Source organism: Chlorocebus sabaeus, chromosome 11 (assembly GCF_047675955.1).
Source record: "Chlorocebus sabaeus isolate Y175 chromosome 11, mChlSab1.0.hap1, whole genome shotgun sequence".
NCBI classification, from domain to species: Eukaryota; Metazoa; Chordata; class Mammalia; order Primates; family Cercopithecidae; genus Chlorocebus; species Chlorocebus sabaeus.
This window is the reverse complement of record NC_132914.1, coordinates 92042717-92061816: the sequence shown is the minus strand read 5'-3', so window position 1 is coordinate 92061816 and position 19100 is coordinate 92042717. Positions and strand designations below refer to the sequence as shown.

Below are 19100 nucleotides of genomic sequence, written 5' to 3'. Positions count from 1 at the left end.
ATCACTTTTAGATTTGATAACATCCAAAGGGGAAAAAAGGGTTGTCTCTTCCTTGTGTGTCTTACATGTGAAGTCGTCTCTCCCAGAAGCCCCCATCAGACTTTTCTCACATCCCTTTCACCAGATTGGATCATATGCCCATTTGTAAGCCATTCACTGGCTGAGGAAGTTGCCACTGTTGACTTAGATCAGCGATAGGCAAACTATAGCTAGCTGCCTGTTTTTATAAATAAAGTTTTATTGGCCCATCCCACACCCACTCATTTACATATTATCTTTTGCATTGCAGTGGCAGAGTTGAGGAATGTGGCAGAGACTGTTTGGCCCACAAAGACTAAAATATATACTGTATGCCACTTTATAAAGCAGGGGCCAATCTTTGGCTTAAACTAATCATTTGGGACATATATGTTGAAAGGGCAAGCACAGCGGCCACTGTTAGATACAAAAGAGGTATAAAATGTGATCTTATTCCTCGAAGAGATTACTGAGGGAAATTTTATGTACGGTAGAGAAGGGGCCTCGCCCTGTTGCCCAGGCTGGAGTGCAGTGGTGCAATAGTAGCCTCACTGTAACCTTGAACTCCTGTGGCCTCAGGTGATCCTCCTGCCTTGGACTCCCAAAGTGCTGGATTACAGGTGTGAGCCACCATGCCTGGCCCAGAAACAATATTTTAGTGCATTAAATAGCTACAAATGCTCATTATCTTTTAATGCCCAAATAAAAGGTATTCCATACATATTTATAATTGGAAACTATGTAGGAAACAATGTCGATTAATTTGTGTTCCAAATGGGTGCTGTTACTTGTTTCGTTCTACTACAAAGTAAAAAAAAAAAAAAAAAAAGAGCAAACTACTCTACCCACTTACCAAGCTACATTTCAAAGAAATTATAAAATGAACATCAGATAAAGAAAACCTAAGAACATGAAAGCATTTTGGAAATTCTAGGAAAAAATAGCAATAATATTTAAAAAGAAATGCTTATGCAGATTATGAAACCATGCTGAAAAGGATTAGAAAGTGATAATGTTAACAAGTAGTCCAGTGAAGGCACAGCCTCTCAACTCTTATTTTGCATCTCTTTTTTCCTTTATGGAAATTGATCTAAAAAACTAAAGAGAGTAAAGCAAACAGTGTTTAAAAGAATCATGAATAGGCAACACAGGGAATCTTTGTAGAGTTAGAACTGTTGAGTATCTTTACTGGATTCACCATTATACATGAGTGATAAAATTATATAGAGGTTCACATACACAAACACAGGTAAAACAGAAAATTTGAGTAAGATGGGGGTAATTATAGCAAATGTCAATTTTATGGTTGTAATATTATACTATAGTTTTGCAAAAACAATGAGGGAAATGGTACAGTGTACAAGGGGTCACTGTATTGTGTTTTACAACTCCATACAAATCTTTAATTATCTGAGCAAAGTTTTCAGTTAAAAAGACAAATGAATTAAAAGGACACTGAAACACTGGATAGGTAGAAAGATGTGAAGAAAACCCAGCTGATTACATCCTATGTATAAAGGAACTGACTTTAAGGCAACTGTTAGTACTCTTTTTTTTTTTTTTTTTTTTTTTTAAATTTTATTTTAAAGACGAGGTCTCGCCATGTTGCTCAGGCTGGTCTCAAACTCCTAGCCTCAAACCATCCTCCCACTTCTGCCTTACAGAGTGCTGGGATTACAGGCATGAGCCACCATGCCTGGCCCTATTAGTAAATTTGGAGAGGTTATAGAGAATAGGAGCGATCCCCAAAAATAGGAAAATGTAGAGTATTGTTCCACTTTTTCACAAATGGTCTTTGATATTTCATTTAAACCCTGACAAGTTTATAATAGATTCTTAAATAGACGTCAGCAATCAGAGAAGAATAAAGAGATCACCAGGAACCCATAAGGGTTCACTAAGAACACTCATTATGGTAACCAGGCTTAGGGAACAATATCTAGATAGTGAATCTCAATTTCAGCAAAGCAGTCACAAAACTCCTCATTAAAATATTGAAAATAAAGTTGTATAGTTATTTGGAGACAGCCAAGTGGATGATTTTTTGCCAGAAAATGTTGATTCTGTTGGTTTTAGACCAAACTAAAGTAATGCCTATAATAAAGACCCATGTTTTTAGTAACTTGGATAAAAACAAAGAAGACTTTATCAAAAAATTTGCAGGTGGGCTGGGTGTGATGGCTCACATGTGTAATCCCAGCAATTTGGGAGGATAAGGTGGGTAGATCACTTGAGCCCAGGAATTCGAGATTAGCCTGGCAACATGGTGAAACGCTGTCTGTACTAAAAATACAAAAATATTAACTTAGCATTGTGGCATGTGCCTGTAGTCCTAGCTACCCAGAAGGCTAAAGTGGGAGGATCACCTGAGCCCAGGAGGTCAAGCAGGAGCTGTGATTGTGCCACTGCACTCCAGCCTGGGCGACAGAGACCCTGTCTCAAAAGAAAAAAAAAACAAAAAATGCAGCTGATACAAACATCTCAGATACCTCATTATGATAAATGATAATTTCAGATTCTATGGAAGTGCTGACATAATGGGCACAAACTATTAAAGCTAAATAAGCAAAAATTGTCGAAGTCCTACATTTAGGTTTCAAAGAGCGATCATAAATGTACACAATGAAATAGCAGCAGCTTTATGGCACTTCATATGGAAAGAAGAAATCAGAGGGATTTAATTGGTGCTGTAATTGGCTAGGCCTTGCCACACAGCATGCAAACAACTGGGAGTAAACCAGGACTGACTATGGGCAGAATCTGGGAGAAAAGGATAGATTGAGTGGGGAGGGCATGATTGGGGGAGGAGGGAAAGGAATAAAGAGATCCACCTTGGCCTCGCAGAGTGCTGGGTCAGTGGCTAGAAGGAATTGCACCCAAGGGACTGACTGACCTAGTGACTGGATTTTGAAGCATCCAGGCTATGTTGACAGAGTTCCTTCAAAATGAAGAACGTATCAGAAGCAACAGAGAAGGGCTGGTAGGAACTCGATAGAGGTTCAAAGTTGAACTCCAATCCCCCCAGAAACTGAGGAGAGCCCAAGTCCCAGGGGTCTGGGAAGCAGGGGTGAGCACTCCAGCAAGGCCAGGGAATGGGCTACATTGGAGAATGTGTATCGGGGTTAAGGACACTACCTTCGGAGCCTGCCAGAGTAGTCTCTGTTCACCCCTTCCTTCCTGGGTGTGCCTTGCACTGGTTACTTAACATTTCTGAGGCTGGGTTTTTGCCTTGATTCAATGGGGAATTGTTGGGAAAACTATACTGTGGTTTATTAGATGGTTAAGACAGCTCCTTGAATTATGGAATAGAAGTTCTACCAGGCACTTTGGGCTCATTTTACAGATACAGATGAATTCTAGAGCACATTTACCTGTTAGGAGGGATTTCCTGTTGCAGTGACTCTGAATCCTGGCTATTAGAATCACTTTGGGAGCATTTTTTAAAATTCTGATTTTTTTTCAAGGATACTCAGATCAATTGACCCTGAATCTCTGTGGTTGGACTCAGGCATTCATAGTTTTTAAAACTTTCCAGATGATTTTACTGCGCAGCTAGCATTGACAGCCATTGTCTTACTCTATCATCAGTCCTGGTTGTCATTGGTTCAGGGCCCAACTAAATCTGCAGGGGGCCACCTCATTGGAGACAGCTGGGAGTAGCTGTGGCCAGTGGAGACTGACAGCCAGCTGTGAGCTTGAGATGAGCTAACAGGGGCAGCTGGCAAAAACCCCATAGACACATTCACTAATATGACCCATCTGCTTGAAGAGAAGCACTCTATGGAGAGAGGAAAGAACAGTCCCACTGAACTCTGAGCTGACCCAGGCACATCTGGGGTGTTGTATTCTGTTTTAGGAAGAATACAGACAAGAGGAGACACTTTTTTCTGGGCCTTTGGATTGAGCTGGGAAGAGTAGCAGCGTCAAGAAAGGCATTGCACTGTCTGCTGCAGCACAGGGCGTTTTCCATGAATGATGAGTCTGGGGAGCCTACAGTATATGGAGAGGAGAAGATAATCCAAGTTCAGGAAGTAGACCAAGAAGTCAAGAGATGAGTGTTGATGGGCATTCTCTCAGGCTTAGGACTGAAAAGTAGAAACAGGGTTGACTGAGAGAGAGAGAAAATGTGTGCATTGGTAAAAGCCAGTTGAGAAATAAATTCAACAGACACTGAGCGTTTAGCATACTCCCCTGGGTCAAGGGCATATTTAAAACTCCGAAAACATACCCAGTGAAAGGGGAGCAGGATGATAAGGAGCAGTGACCATGTCTGGTGAGTAACAGTTGAAGAACTGGGGGTGATGAGCTGCAGGCTGGAGAGCTGAGCAGGATGACAGCTGTCTTAAGATACTTGAAATATTCACTTGTAGAAGAGGGTTTTGGTCCACTGAGTAGACATTAGAGGAAATCAGACTTTTGGTCAATAGTAGGAAATGGCTTTTGTATCAGGAACTGAAACTAGAATAAGGTTATGTCCTGTGAGGCAGTAAACTCCCTGTCACTAGAGATATTCAAGCTGGTATTGTAAAAGAGTTACTAGTATTAAGTGGTAAGTAGGACTAGATTAGTGGGAGGGTTTTAAGTCCTCCAGTCTTATTCCAACAGGCGCTACTCAACTCTTATTTGATTCAAGTGTGTAATATGTTGTAGGATTTTATTTATTTATTTTTATTCATTTATTTATTTATTTTTGAGATGGAGCCTCGCTCTGTTGGCCAGGCTGGAGTGCAGTGGCGCGATCTCGGCTCACTGCAAGCTCTGCCTCCCAGGTTCACACCATTCTCTTGCGTCAGCCCCCCAAGTAACTGGGACTACAGGCGCCCGCCACCATGCCCGGCTGATTTTTTGTATTTTTACAGACAAGGTTTCACCGTGTTAACCAGGATGGTCTTGATCTCCTGACCTCCTGATCCGCCCACCTTTTGGCCTCCCAAAGTGCTGGGATTACAGGCGTGAGCCACTGCGCTGGCTGAATTTTATTTTTTAAAGGGATATGCCAAAAAAAGTAAGAAATTAGAATTATTAAAATTATTTTTAAAACTTTTAAATTGACAATAATTATATCTTTGTGAAGGGTATGATGAAATGTTTCCATATATGTTTCAGTTGTGGAACAGTTAGATCAAGCTAGTTAACATAGCCATCACCTGACATCCTTATCTTCTTTTTGTGGTGAGAACATTTAAAGTCTACTTTGAAAATAAATAAATACAAGAGAGACAGTGTCTTGCTCTGTCATCCAGACTGGAATGTAGTGACATGATCATAGCTCACTGCAGCCTTGAACTCCTGGGCTCAAGAGATCCTCACACTAAGCCTCCTAAGTAGCTGGGACTACAGGCACACACCACCATGCCCAGCTTATTTTTGTATTATTTTGTAGAGATGAAGGTCTCACCATCTTGCCCAGGCTCGTCTCCAACTCCGGGCCTCAAGCTACCCTCCCACCTTGGCTGCCCAGGGTCCTGGGATTGTGAGTGTGAGCCACTGCACCTGGCCCTAAAATCTACTATTTTAGCAAGTTTGAAGTACATATTATATTATTATTATAGTCAAAATTCTATGAAGTAGATCACTAAAGCTTATTTCTGCCGTGTAAATTTAAAAAAAAAAATTGTTGAGACAAGGTCTCACTCTGTTGCCTAGGCTGGAATGCAGTGGTATAATCATGGCTCACTGCAGCCTTGAACTCCTGGGCTCCAGCCATCTTCCCACTTCCCCTTCCTGAGTAACTAAGACTGCAGGTGCATGCCACCATGCCTGGCTAATTTTTGAAAAAAAATTTTTTATAGAGATTTGATCTTGCTGGTCAATTAAAAAGTTTTTAAAATAATTTTAATAATTCTAGTTTTCTACTTTTTTTGGCATATCCCTTTAAGAAATAAAATTCAGCCGGCGCAGTGGCTCAGGCTGGTCTCGAACTCCTGGCCTCAAGTAATCCTCCAATCTTAGCCTCCCAAAGTGCTGGGATTTCAGGTGTGAGCCATTGTGCATGGTCTGAAACTTCATACCTTTTGTTCAACATCTTTTCTTTCCCCATCCCACTCCCCGTCCCCACCCCCGGCCTCTGGTAACCACCATTCTACTTTCTATTTCTATGAATTTGACTTTTTTAATGATATGATTCTTTGATTTCTATTACAAGGAAAGACACAATGACAAATATTTGATCAATGAATGCTGCTTGTTTGCATAACCAACCAAGAGATTCAAGCATGTATGTAAATACGGACTCTTTTTTAATGCAGGTGGAGTGACATGGAGAGTCTGTAAATTTACTTTTCTTGGTCTTGTAGTTTGGGAAGCATCATTGGCTATCTGCCTTAAAAATTTAAGCTATTTTATGTTCATTTCAACGAAGTGTGTGTAGTACGTACCAAGCGTGAGGCATCATCCTGTACTTTGACAATTGGAAACCTTCTCTCCCCAACTTCTACCAATTGGAAATTAATTTCAGCACTGAAACCACATTCCATATTTAACAAGAGCATTACAGCACAACAAATATAACAGTGATGACAGTGAACATTCATCCGTTGCCTCCCCAACATTATTTCTCCCTTCTATCTTCCTAATAGCTCCCATTTCCTTTCTTAACTAGGGCAGAACCAAGACACACTGGCAGTTAAGCTGATTTGTCTGTTGCCTCAGATGGATTTGTGATGACATTTCTGATGACATTTTACACTGCCATCGGTCTTACTGTGCTACTGCTAGTTCACTAGCTTCATAAAGTTACCTCTTAAGCAAGTTTTATATATTGCTGGACTCTTGTCCAGTTGCTTTTTGAGAGACAGAGGAATATCCTGTAATGACTGCTGTATCTGTTACCATGGGTTGCTTTTTTATTTTTTCATCAGTGAAGGAACTCAGTGCTGTGCTCTCAGCTATTTAATTTTTCTTTCCTTCCTCATTAAAAAACAAACAAACAAACAAACAAAAACAGGGCCGGGTGCGGTGGCTCACACCTGTAATCCCAGCACTTTAGGAGGCCCAGGTGGGTGGATCACAAAGTCAAGAAATTGAGACCATCCTGCCCAACATGGTGAAACCCCGTCTCTACTAAAAATACAAAAATTAGCTGGGCATGGTGGTGGTGCACGCCTGTAGTCCCAGCTAATCTGGAGGCTGAGGCAGGAGAATTGCTTGAATCTGGGAGACAGAGGTTGCAGTGAGCCGAGATCACGCCACAGAGCAAGACTCCATCTCAAAAACAAAACAAAAAACCTATTTGTGACCAATTTCAAATTAATAGATACGTAAAATTCTAAATGTAATAAATTATTTTTTTAAAAAACCCAGTAAGAGAGAAGGAGAACCTATCGATTGAAAGACTTAAAGGACATATTAACCAATCACTATATATGGTCCTTATTTGAATCCTGATTCCAATAACTGTAAAACAAAACAAATGTTAAACTAAATTTGGCCTGAGACTGCCTCCATTCCATGAGTCCCTACTTAACAAGCTTACCTAGCTTAGAATGTAAATAAACTTGAAAGCCTAATTTAGGAGTATATTTTGTAACAGGGAGCTGGGTGTTAGGTGTTAGCCAGTGACAGGCTGTTCACCGATCAGACCATGTCCAAATAAGGGGAATGCTGAGCTGCCACCTCTCCAGCTGTTTCTGTGCCTCACTTCTGTTTTCTGTCTGGAGCAGAGCTCTCTGAACCTCCTCTGGTTCACAGTGTTACCAGATTCATGAATTGTTCTTTGCTCAATTAAACTTCATTAAATTAATTTGTATCAAGTTTTTCTTTTTACAGAAAAAACATTTTTGAGACAATTGGAAATTTAAACACTGGACATTTGAAGTATTCAATTGTTATCATTGATATATTTTAGGTATAGTGATAGTATTATTTTTATGTTTTTTTTTTTAAGTTTCCTTGTTTTTTAACAACACATACTGAAATGTTTAAGGGTGAATAGTATTTGGGATTTGCTCCAAAACAATATGGAAGAAAGGAAGTGAGTGGAGGGTATAGATGAAACACAACTAGTCGTGAATTAATCATTACTGAAACTGAGTAATGGGTACATCAGGGTTCATTAAACTAATCTGTTTACTTTTCCTGTGATGAAAGATTATACAAAATTTGAAGACTCCCCCTCACTTTCCAGTGGTAATCAGTTTTAACACTTCGGTATCTATTTTCAGGAAGCTTTCAATGTATGCATTACAGAGAGAAAGGGGATAGTGGAGAGGGTTTGGTTTTTGGCTTTGCTTAATTAAATGAACTCACTAATACGTATTGTCTACAGCTTTCTTTTGGGAAAGGGAGCTTGCTATATCATGGACATTTTGCCGTTTAATTTTATATTGGAGCAGTTCATGACTGTATTTCTCTAAAGAGGACAAAAAAAAAAAAAAAATCCTCGGCTTCTATAACAGTGTAACCTCTGCACTCCGGGGGATAATTTTGGCTTTTTGTGCTGAATACCTGTACTTGAAGCCTGGCGTCTCTGTGGGCTTTGGCCAGGAAGAGCCTTAATTGCAAGCCTTGGGCAGCTCCCACTGGTCTGATAAGACCCTTTCCCAGCACAGGATTCCCTCCCCATACAAAGCATTGAAGCGTCAGCCCCAACCTCCATCACAGGATCTTGCTGTCAGACAGCAGTGGTAAATCTGTTGGAAATTCAGCACTCTCTGTTGCCTACTGTCTGGGGGCCAAACTTTTGTGAGAGTTAGAAAATGCCTTGTTGAATTCCTGTTGCTTTTTTGTGATTTCATAGAATGTGAATTCTTAGTGAGTCGTGTATGTTGGTAAGAGAGAGAATTTGTGTGAGAGAGTGGTTTTGTTTTTTTTTTTTTTAAATAGAGTGGATGAATAGGTGATCAGCCTTGGCTCCAGAATGGGCTTTCTGTTTTTATTATGCTGGGAAATTGACACAATTTAATTCCAGCGCACCTTTCAGTATCTGCTGTTGTTCATTTCCCTTTTGTCCCCGTGGGAAAAGAAAAGCAATCTATGCTTAGAATTCTTTCTCTTTTTCCCTTAACCCTTAAGGAACACAGTGAATATCACACTTTTTGTGATGTATTTTCAAAGTGCTTTAAAATATTGCTATCATCATTTCACTATCTTACACAATATTTTTGGAGCAACTATAGTGGGTCCTTGAATAATGTCATTTTGTTCAACATTGTTTTGTTATTTTTTTGATGAGGAAACAAATCGATTCCTGGCCAAGGCCTCTGTCTGTGTGGAGGCTGTACATTCTCTCCATGTCTGCGTGGGTTTTCTCCGGGTAATCTGGTTTCCTTCCACATCCCAAAGATGTGCACATTGGGCGAATTGGCGTGTCTACATAGGCCCAGTCCAAGTGAGCGTGAGTGTGGGTGTGGATGTGAGCACCCCCTGTTACGGGATGCGTCCTGTCCAGGGTGGGTTCTTGCCTTGCACCCTGAGCTGAGCTGCCGGGACAGGCTTCAGCCACATAAGACCCTGAACTGGAATAATTGGGTAACTAATTATCTTACTTGTTCTCATTAATCTTTCTTAAGTGTATATTTAGCTCACACTGATTTCAGTGTTTAATAGAGAAGTGTTTTGTTTTTACTTAGAAGTTTGGTGATGTTTTCTGATCAGAAATATGTAGGAACTTAACTCTTAAAAATTGATTTCATCATACCAATTCAGCTGTTCCACTCAAAGTCAAAGTTTCCAAGAACCTATGGCTGATATTAAGTGAGGACTTACTGAACTCTGGGCCAGGCACAGTATCAGGCACTTGGGAACAGGGATGCAAGACAAATTGGTTTTCCTGTTGTTATTGTGCTGGTGGAAACACTGAGGTTGAGCATTTAGGAAGGATGGATTTATGATTAGAATGGTGAGCATTTGTTAAATGGGCATGTTTTGCGGATAGATGTAATAATGATAAAAACCATTTACTGATTAATTGCCATGTGCTAACTTCCTTCCTAAAAGTTTTTATGTCAATTATCTCATTTGACACTTACTATGACCTTATGAAGTACATGCTTTTATTATCCCCCTTTTACAGATGGGAAGCACAGAGAAGTTAAACAGATTATTCAAAATCACACAGCTAAAAAGTGACGTAATCTACTTTTTGTTTTGTTTAGTATATGTGCTGCCGAAGAGAGCGCAGTATAATCTGGATTTAAACTCAGTCCAACTCCACAATGTGTGCTCATTATGGAATTACTAAGGAATACATTGGCTCATTGCTTTTTTGTTTTTGTTTTTGTTTTTTGAGACGGAGTCTCACTCTGTTGCCCAGGCTGGAGTGCAATGGCATGATCTCGGCTTACTGCAACCTCCACTTCCCGGGTTCAAGCAATTCTCCTGCCTCAGCCTCCCGAGTAGCTGGGATTACAGGTGCATGCCACCATGCCTGGCTAATTTTTGTATTTTTAGTAGAAACGGGGTTTCACCATATTGACCAGGCTGGTCTTAAACTCCTGACCTCAAGTGATCCACCTACCTCAGCCTCCCTAAGTGCTGGGATTACAGGCGTGAGTCACCGTGCCCAGCCTTATTGATATATTTTATTAGTAGCTTCCAGTTTAAAAAAAAATGATGTTTAATTATTGTTAACCATCAATATCCCTGGAATCGGTTGATGTTTCAAGCTGTGAAACATGTTGAAGGGCTTTCAATAGATACAGTGTCATATTGCAGCATGGGGTCCGAACTAATTTCTAGACTTAAAACTGATCAAATTTTTGCTGTGTGTTGGTATTTTGGGGGATGAAATTTCACTTGTAGTGAGTCTAGAGTCATTTAGGAATGAATCTTGTTGTGTTACTTGCAGTGTTCAGTTGTGATGAAAAGAAATCCCCTGGGCTATTTTTGTTAAATCAATTTTATGTCTTTTAGTTATTTATCATGAAGTTTGCTTTAGTGAGTGAAAGTCTTTGTTTCCCAATGTGCATATGTGCATATTTATGTGTACCTGCGCTACTTAAAGCTATGAAAATCTCAGTTTATTGCTAGCTTCTTGCTGTGTATGACTGTACTTAGTGCAAACTCTTTCAATTGGGAGTGATGTCTGAAACTAAAAACTATGTGGTGCTACAAGCTAGGCTGTGTAACCCTCAATTCAAACTCATAGTCATAGATCATCTTTTCTCCCAGCCATGTTGTCATAACACTGATGAAAGCTATCATACTTCATTCATTCAGCTAACCTTGATTGAGTGAGTACCTACTCTATCCTAAGCATCGACATTGACATTGTAGTGAGTACCTACTATATCCTAAGCATTGACATTGTTGCTGGAAGTAAAACAGTGACTCAGACCTGGTCACCAACTGCTCAGGATGTTTTTTGTTAAGGCTCTTGTCCATGATGTAGTCTAACCCGACCACATGCTAACTGACTACATGTGAAGTGAATGAGGTCAGATTCTGTTCGCAGCTGCCCAGACTGATGTGCTTAAAGCAATCTCTGGACAGATGGGGCATCTGGCACCTGTTGTGACTGCATCATGTGCTGTGGAATAAAGGAGGGAACTGGAAGGCTTGCAGTGAAGCAAAGGCAAAGCTATTTCCCCAGATGCCACGGCATGATTCGTAGCCCTCTTTGGCTGGCTTCACAATCTGCCCAAACTTGAGAAGCTCAAGGTTAAACTAGTTCTAGTTTAAACTAGGACTTTCTGTGTAATTTTTAAAATGTCCCCAATTGAAAAAGAACTACACATTCCTCTCAGCTTACTATAAAGAATAATGTACACTAGTCCATGTTGAATATATTTAAATGGGATGGTCTGCAAATTTTCATACTTGAACTGTAATTTAATGTTTAAACTGAACTCACACAGTCTTATAGGCAGCTGGAATAGAGACAAAGGTTGCTCAGCTCCACAAGTATTTACGAAGCATTTTCCTAAGAAAAGCACTATGAAAGATGAAAACACACACACTCAAAAATCCACAGTAATGTTCAAAACAACCAAACTTTGGGATTTTTAGATGCCACCTCGCCTCTTTGGGTGTTTTTGGTCCAAGTGCTGATGGTGCAGTACAGGAAGCTCTGAGATCATCTATCTCATTCCCCAAGAAAGGTAGCAGATGAGAAGGCTGAGGCCTGGGAAGATAAATATTGCAAACTTTGCGTGTTCATTAGTGAAAGCATGAAAATCAATTGTGGGTCCTCTGGTAGCAAACATGGGCCACCTTCTCCACACATTTCCCACTGCCCCACCCATCCCGCATGTATCATTTCAGAAGGCTACCAAGTAATAACTCTTCTAACTAGTAAAATATATCATTTGGAGAGGAGGAGGAGCTTTGCTGGGAAAAAAGAAGCGGAGGACGAGCTTCTAATCCCAAAAGTTGGGATCAAACTATTTCTAAGATAGCCTTGAATTGAATCAATGTAGCAGTGGTTAATTCGTAGGTGAATTACAGCTTGATGGAAACAATAACATCATCATGCTTGGGGTGCACATTTTAAACTTGTGAAATGATAGCCGACTCGAATGCCAATCATGAGCTTCCCAAACAGCAGCTGTCACTGTGTGGTGGACTTGGCTCTGAGTGTCTCAGGTCACCCTGATGTGTTCCAGTGTTTGCTGTTTCAGTGTCATTGAGTACACGGTGGCCACCGCAGATCACAGACTCATGGCAGGGACTGTCTAACCCTCACAATCAGGAGAGTTGGAGCTTAAGAATCAATGCACAGCCTTACTTACACTTTTCATTTAAACTGTGCTGGAAGCTTTAAATGTTTCCAGCTGTGCATGTATTAGAAGGGATAAAAGAATAAGGGAAGAACTTCAGAAAATAGTGTTGTTCCAAAGGAGGGCTTGGTAATTCTAAATGGCCAGTAGGGCAGGCCAGAGGCCGCTGAGGATTCACATCACAGGAGAGAAAGTATTTACCAGTAGGGCTGCTTTGATTGATGGGTCCTGGGAATTTCTGCAGCATGCCCTGCAGCACCTAACAGCAGGACGGATATTTCCAAGGCTGAATCTTTCTGCCCTTCTGCTCCTGGGGAAAATAATTTCCACTCCCACTGCAGCTCTACCCTAGCCAATTAATGGAGTTCTTTCAGTGATTTTTCATTTGTGAGTCTGATATGCTCAGCTCTTGGCCTAATTAGACAAGAGGGAGCCGCTGATTGCTCAGTCTCCAGACTTCTTGCTTGGGACATGCATTCTCAGTTTCTTTACACCAGTAGTTGTATTAATAAAAGAAAGAGGAGGGGGTTAGGTGCAGTGGCTCACGCCTGTAATCCCCAGCACTTTGGGAGGCTGAGGAGGGTGGATCACGAGGTCAGGAGTTCGAGACCAGCCTGACCAACATGGTAAAACGCTATCTCTACTAAAAATACAAAAATTAGCCGGGTGTGGTGGTGCACGCCTGTAATCCCAGCTCTCAGAAGGCTGAGGCAGGAGAATTGCTTAAACCTGGGAGGCAGAGGTTGCAGTAAGCCGAGATCGTGCCACTGCACTCCAGCCTGGGCGACAGAGTGAGACTCCATCTCAAAAGAAAAGAAAAAAAAGGAAAAAAGAAAAAGGAGGGAAACATTCCAGATTTGCCAAGACATTAAATATATAATGGATGCATATAGTATTTTCAAAATTTAAAAGACATAAAGTAGGTCTCTCTCCCAACCCTGTCCCCTTCCCAGAAACAACCCCTATTAACTTTGTCTATTCCTAGAGATATATCCATGTATATGCATTTAATGTCTGTATATATATACATATAGATCTATTTATCTTTTTCATTCACAGAAATGGTAATATATACATAATTCCATACCTTACTCGTTTCTTTTTGTTTTGTTTTTGTTTTTGTTTTTGAGATGGAGTTTCACTCTTGTTGCCCAGGCTGGAGTGCAGTGGCGCAATCTCGGCTCACTGCATCCTCTGCCTCCCAGGTTCAAGCAGTTCTCCTACTTCAGCTTCCTGAGTAGCTAGGATTACAGGCGCCTGCCACCACGCCCGGCTAATTTTTTGTATTTTTAGTAGAGACAGGGTTTCATCAGCCAGGCTGGCTGGTCTTGAACTCCTGGCTTCGGGTAATCCACCCTCCTTGGCCTCCCAAGTGCAGGGAATATAGGCAGGAGCCCCCGCACCCGGCCACTGTACTTGTTTTTACTTATCTTAGGGATTGTTCCAGGTTAGCACATGTAGACCTCCCATATTTGCTTTTAATAACTACAGGAATGTTTGTTAAACCTTGTTTACTAGCCTTTTATTGCTGAACATTTTGGTTGTGCAATCTTCTGTTGTCCTAACAGTAATTAAATGTTACCCTTTAACATAAATATTTCGGCACATATGCTAATTTATCTGTATTGTCAGTTTGCAGAAATAGAATCACTAGGCCAAATGGTATATACTTTTAAATATTTAAAAATTTAAATATAGACATTGTCATATTGCCCTCCTATAGAGGATTTCTTCATTGACTTCTTCCTGGCAGTACATAAGAATGCATCCTCCAACCTCTTTCCCCTCTCCCCATCTCCACCTTGGCCATATCAGAGTCTCTTTTGCAGGAGAAAAGGTTTTGATCTGGTACAAGCATGAATATTTTTAAAACTCACCCCATGGGTGTCAGCAGTGTTTCAGTTGCAAGTCACAGAAAATCTGCCTCAAACCGAGTTAAACTAAAATTAAAAAAAAAAAAAAAAGATGGAGAAGTTGATGGGCACATATAACAAAAATCCAGAGAAAAAGTGTGCTTCAGGCGTAGCTGGATCTAGGGAGGGCTGGCATGTCATGGCACAGCTTCAGGGGCACAGTCACATTGCATTAGAAAACAGTGTGAAGGCTGCCCCTGGAGTTAGTGGCCATACATTCAGGAACACAACTGAGCTTATAGGGACTTGGTCTCTCTCCATTTCCCAGCCCTGTTTCCTTGGGGTTTGCTTTGTTTGCAGGCAGGCTTTCTCCACGTGGCAGCTCTAGGTTTACGTTCTATGAACTTTATAACCTCAAAGAGCCTCTCCTTCTCTGTAGATACAGCCAAAGTCACGCAATTGTTCTTCATTGATCTGACTTTGGTCAGATACTCAACCCAAGTAATTGATCACTTCTGGGAACGTCTTTTGGTTTGCTTGCCTATCACCCATTCCCTGTTCTTCTGATAGTAGCCCCTTGATTTTCTTCCTCAACTCTGAGTCCCCATGGTTCTAGGGCCCTTGCTTCATCCAGGGCTGAGCATGCGACTGTAGGCATGGCCAGTCAGCACCCATTCTACCAATGGCCAAAGTGATTCTGATTCTTGGACTCTACCTCCTTGACCACTAACCCATCTGTAGGCTAGACCAGTTTGTCTGAGACTCAGGAGAGTTACAGCTGAAGAAGATAGGAGATGGAAGTGCATACAAATCACCTGGTGATCTTGTAGTAAAGCAGATTCTAATTTATTAGGTGTGAGATGGGATCCACTGCATTTCTAACAGGGTCTCGGAAGATGTTGATGCTGCTAGTCCAAGGGCCACACTTTGAAGCAGAGAGACATAAGGTGGATCCAATGGCCTCTCTAGGTTCCTCCTGGTCTAATGATTTTGAGATTTCATAGCATATACAAAAGGATACGAAACAAACAAAATCTCCACGTGCAATCAATTCTAATTTGTCTGCACTTCACATAGCAAATAGAAGTCACATTTTAATGATCACATATATCCAAAACCATAAATATTATGAAAACATTCATTCACTTAAGAAATACAGTTCCATTTCCTGCCTTGATGGGGTTGGGAGAGGAAGCCTTCATTGAATTTTTCTAAAAGAATCATACTTTTGACCAATGTTGGCAAGAAAGTAACTTTTTCTTTTGGGGACTGTGAGCTCTCTGTTGTCTTACTGAAAAACAAAACAAAACAAAATAACTGCTGCTGATTCTACTGTCAAGCTAGTGACTTATTTGTGCTTTACCTGAGGAACCAATTTGCCCTTGGCAGACACTGGGCTTTATATATCTAGTTATCCCATCACAGCTGGGTGACCTAGTGGCAAAAACTGGGGACAGTCTACTGTTTTCTTGAGAATAACACAGTCACTCTCTTTCTGTCTCATGACCAACTGCTCTTCCTATCTTCTTTTTAAATAAATTATTTTCTCATCATCTCTCAGTACCGATATCTCAATCCAGGAATAACTTGAACAACGTCTAAAGAGTTTCTTTGCTCTCCCTTATTCAAATCGGCTGTTGAATGGACTCCCCAATACCCAGCACCATTTATTGAAACAGAAGAATGATTTCTTTTGGAAGGCAATTTCATGCCTTGTTATCCCCAACAATGTCTCTAAAATACAAGGTTAGATGGCATTTCCAGAAAGTCTCTATTCATTCCTGACACCGAAAAGCAAAAGTAAAATTTTAAAGGGGGCTCCAGAAGCCCATGGCATTGTCTGCTAGATATCTTCATGCTTTGAGGATCATTGTGTGGCATTTTAAAGATATTTGCTTTAAAATCATGCCTCCTGTAAGGAAAATTGTAGCCTCAAACACTTGTGTCATTATGTAAATAGGTATTAATGAATCGATTGTACAAAGTAGACTGTGATTGAGAGTTGCTGTTCTTATGAAAAGATCATAGAAAGACAGCTGGATTTTCTTCTGCCTTTTTTGGAATCCTTATACTCATTCTGCTTCACAGATAAGACTTCTACCAGAAGCCAAGTTGTACAGAATTCTCATCTTGTGCTTTATTTTCTCATTGCTAAACTGTTAAGTAAAGCCAGTCCCATCCGTAAGTTTGAAAAGCCGCTTTAGGACTTAATTATTAAAAGGTAACATCTCCTCCATAAATACTGATCCTCTAGAAATACTGTGGTGTCCACATTTGCCTTTTAAGATTAATATAACCCATCCTCTCCTGTAAGAAATGGGATTTCGAGGCCCTCTCCTGGCTCTGTGTATCTGCGATTGACTCGCTGAGTGTTGGAGTTACCCTTAGAGGATGCCTCAGCTGGGAAGTCATTGATCAACAAATTGCACCTTGATGGTAGAATAGAAAGAAGAGCGGTATATATTGTAGCAGGGAGTTGTCTTTATCCATTAGTGATGTACATACCAGGAGATAGAAGATTTGGAGATTTGTCAATTGGCCTAATGACATCTTCCCAGCAAGTCTTTATTGGGCACCTGCTGTGTTCCGAGGCATAATGGTTGGCTCTGGGTATACAGTGATGATCCAGCATACTGAGCCCTGACCTCATGGAGGTAACTTAAATGAGCTATTTAATGCCTGGACTTGACTTGAAAGATGAAGCTAATTCCTAACCTCACTGGATTGCTGTGATAGTGAAACACATTTTTGAAAGTATAAAGTATTAAATGCAGAGTTCCTGAGGTCAGAATGATGACACAGCCTCAGCAATGTCCTTAACCTTGAACTTTCTAATATTAGCTCTTTTTTTCTATTATCTGCTTTCATGAAGTCATCCTCACGGCCCTCACTTTGCCCTTTGTCTTTTTATGATAGTTGCATTTTCCTCTCCAAGGATGATTGTCCCGTTTTCCTGATTCTTGAACAGTGCCAGCTTTTTATCTGCCTTGCAAAATATTTTTCTAAAGGAGGGGCCTCCTAAGAAATTTCATGAGTATTTGATAGGAACTTAGAAAGAAAAAAGTGACTATTCACAAAAGATAGACAAAAACAAAAAGTAGCTTTCTGTATTATACGTACAATAAAAATCAGAACTTAACACCCCAGAATACAGTTCTCATGAGACATCTCTGTCATTTCCTAGAGTTAGAAATAAACAGAGAACAGTTTTGGAGTTGGGCGAGTATCCAGCCTTGTCGTCTGTGGATAGGAATGATGAGGGTCATGTTTGAGTGAGGGAGAGAGTGGAGAGGCAGTCTCTCAAGCATGCTGTTGGAGCAGCTGAGACTTGGAAGCATGCAGGGAACGTTTCTAAGAATGCCTTTGCTGTACATGTTGGAGGAAGAGCTCAGGCTTGCATTTAAAAGACCCCTGGCCTGTCACAGCCTCCCCGGGTATGTTTTGGTTTTGTTTTTTTGGATTTTTTGACTCATTGCACAAACTTCATCTATGATCTGTTAACTGGGGGAGCCCTTCTTCTTCTCTCCGATTCTAATGTCCAGAGTAATGTATGTGTCTCTATCTCTCTCTGCTCTGTGTCCCTGTCTCTGCATCTCTTCTTCTCTCCCACACACAAGCTCTCCACTGCACTTATGTGATTTCATCACTAAGACTGGGAAAGCTGAGCAAATCTCAAGTCTGAGCCCCTAAAGAAATGTTTTAGAGGATTTTGTTTACACTTTGTATATTGCACAATTAATGCATCTTAAGAGATTAAGAGCTGCTGCTTTTCTCCATCCCTGACCTAAGTAAGTAAGTGAATGAATGAATGAATGAATGAATGAATGAATAAAGAGGCAGCTTAGCATCATGGTATAGTGCAGTGTTGGCAAACACTTTCTGTAAAGGGCCAGATATTTTACATTTTTAAGCTTAAATATTTTAACCTTTGTGGACCATACAGTCTCTGCCATAACTACTCAAGTTGGCCAGTGAATCATGAAAGCAGCTATAGGCAATATGTAAACAGGTGAGCATAGCCGTGTTCCAATAAACTTATGGACACTGAAATTTGGATTTAATGTAAGTGTTACATGGCATGAAATATTATTCTTTTTGTTTTGTTTTGTTTTGTTTTGCCAACAGTTTAAAACTACAGCCCTCATGAAAAACAGGCTCTGGGATAGATTTGGCCCCTGGACCATTGTCGTTTGCCAACTCCTGGTAGAGTGGAAGAAACTCAGAACAAGAAGTGAGAAGCCTTACCTTCCAATTTTGGTTTTACTACTTTTTAGTTTTGACATAATCATTTTGCTTCTAACCTCAGTTTCCCCATCTGAAAAATGAGTGTGGAAAGAGGGTAAACAGGAACTTTAGAGTGGAGAAACCTGGCAGACACTGTCTCAGTCAGGTGGTCATGGTCAACATCATCAGTGCTAAGTCGTGATAGAATAAGAAATATTTGGTCTTTGTCCCTGGTTCCTGACACAGAACTTCTATAACCCTTGGAATTTCCTGAGTGACAGGCATGATAGGAGCATTTTCTATTATTCATAACAAGCCCCTTCAGCCTTACCTGAGTTTCTGCTAATGA

The 19100-nt window shown here is 40.6% G+C and overlaps 1 protein-coding gene across 2 annotated transcripts in view; it reads left to right on the top strand.

Annotated features, from left to right (window-relative positions):
* Positions 1-19100, top strand: part of TMCC3 (transmembrane and coiled-coil domain family 3) — a 309980-nt gene that overhangs the window by 149751 nt on the left and 141129 nt on the right. The gene's annotated exons all lie outside the window — the stretch shown is intronic.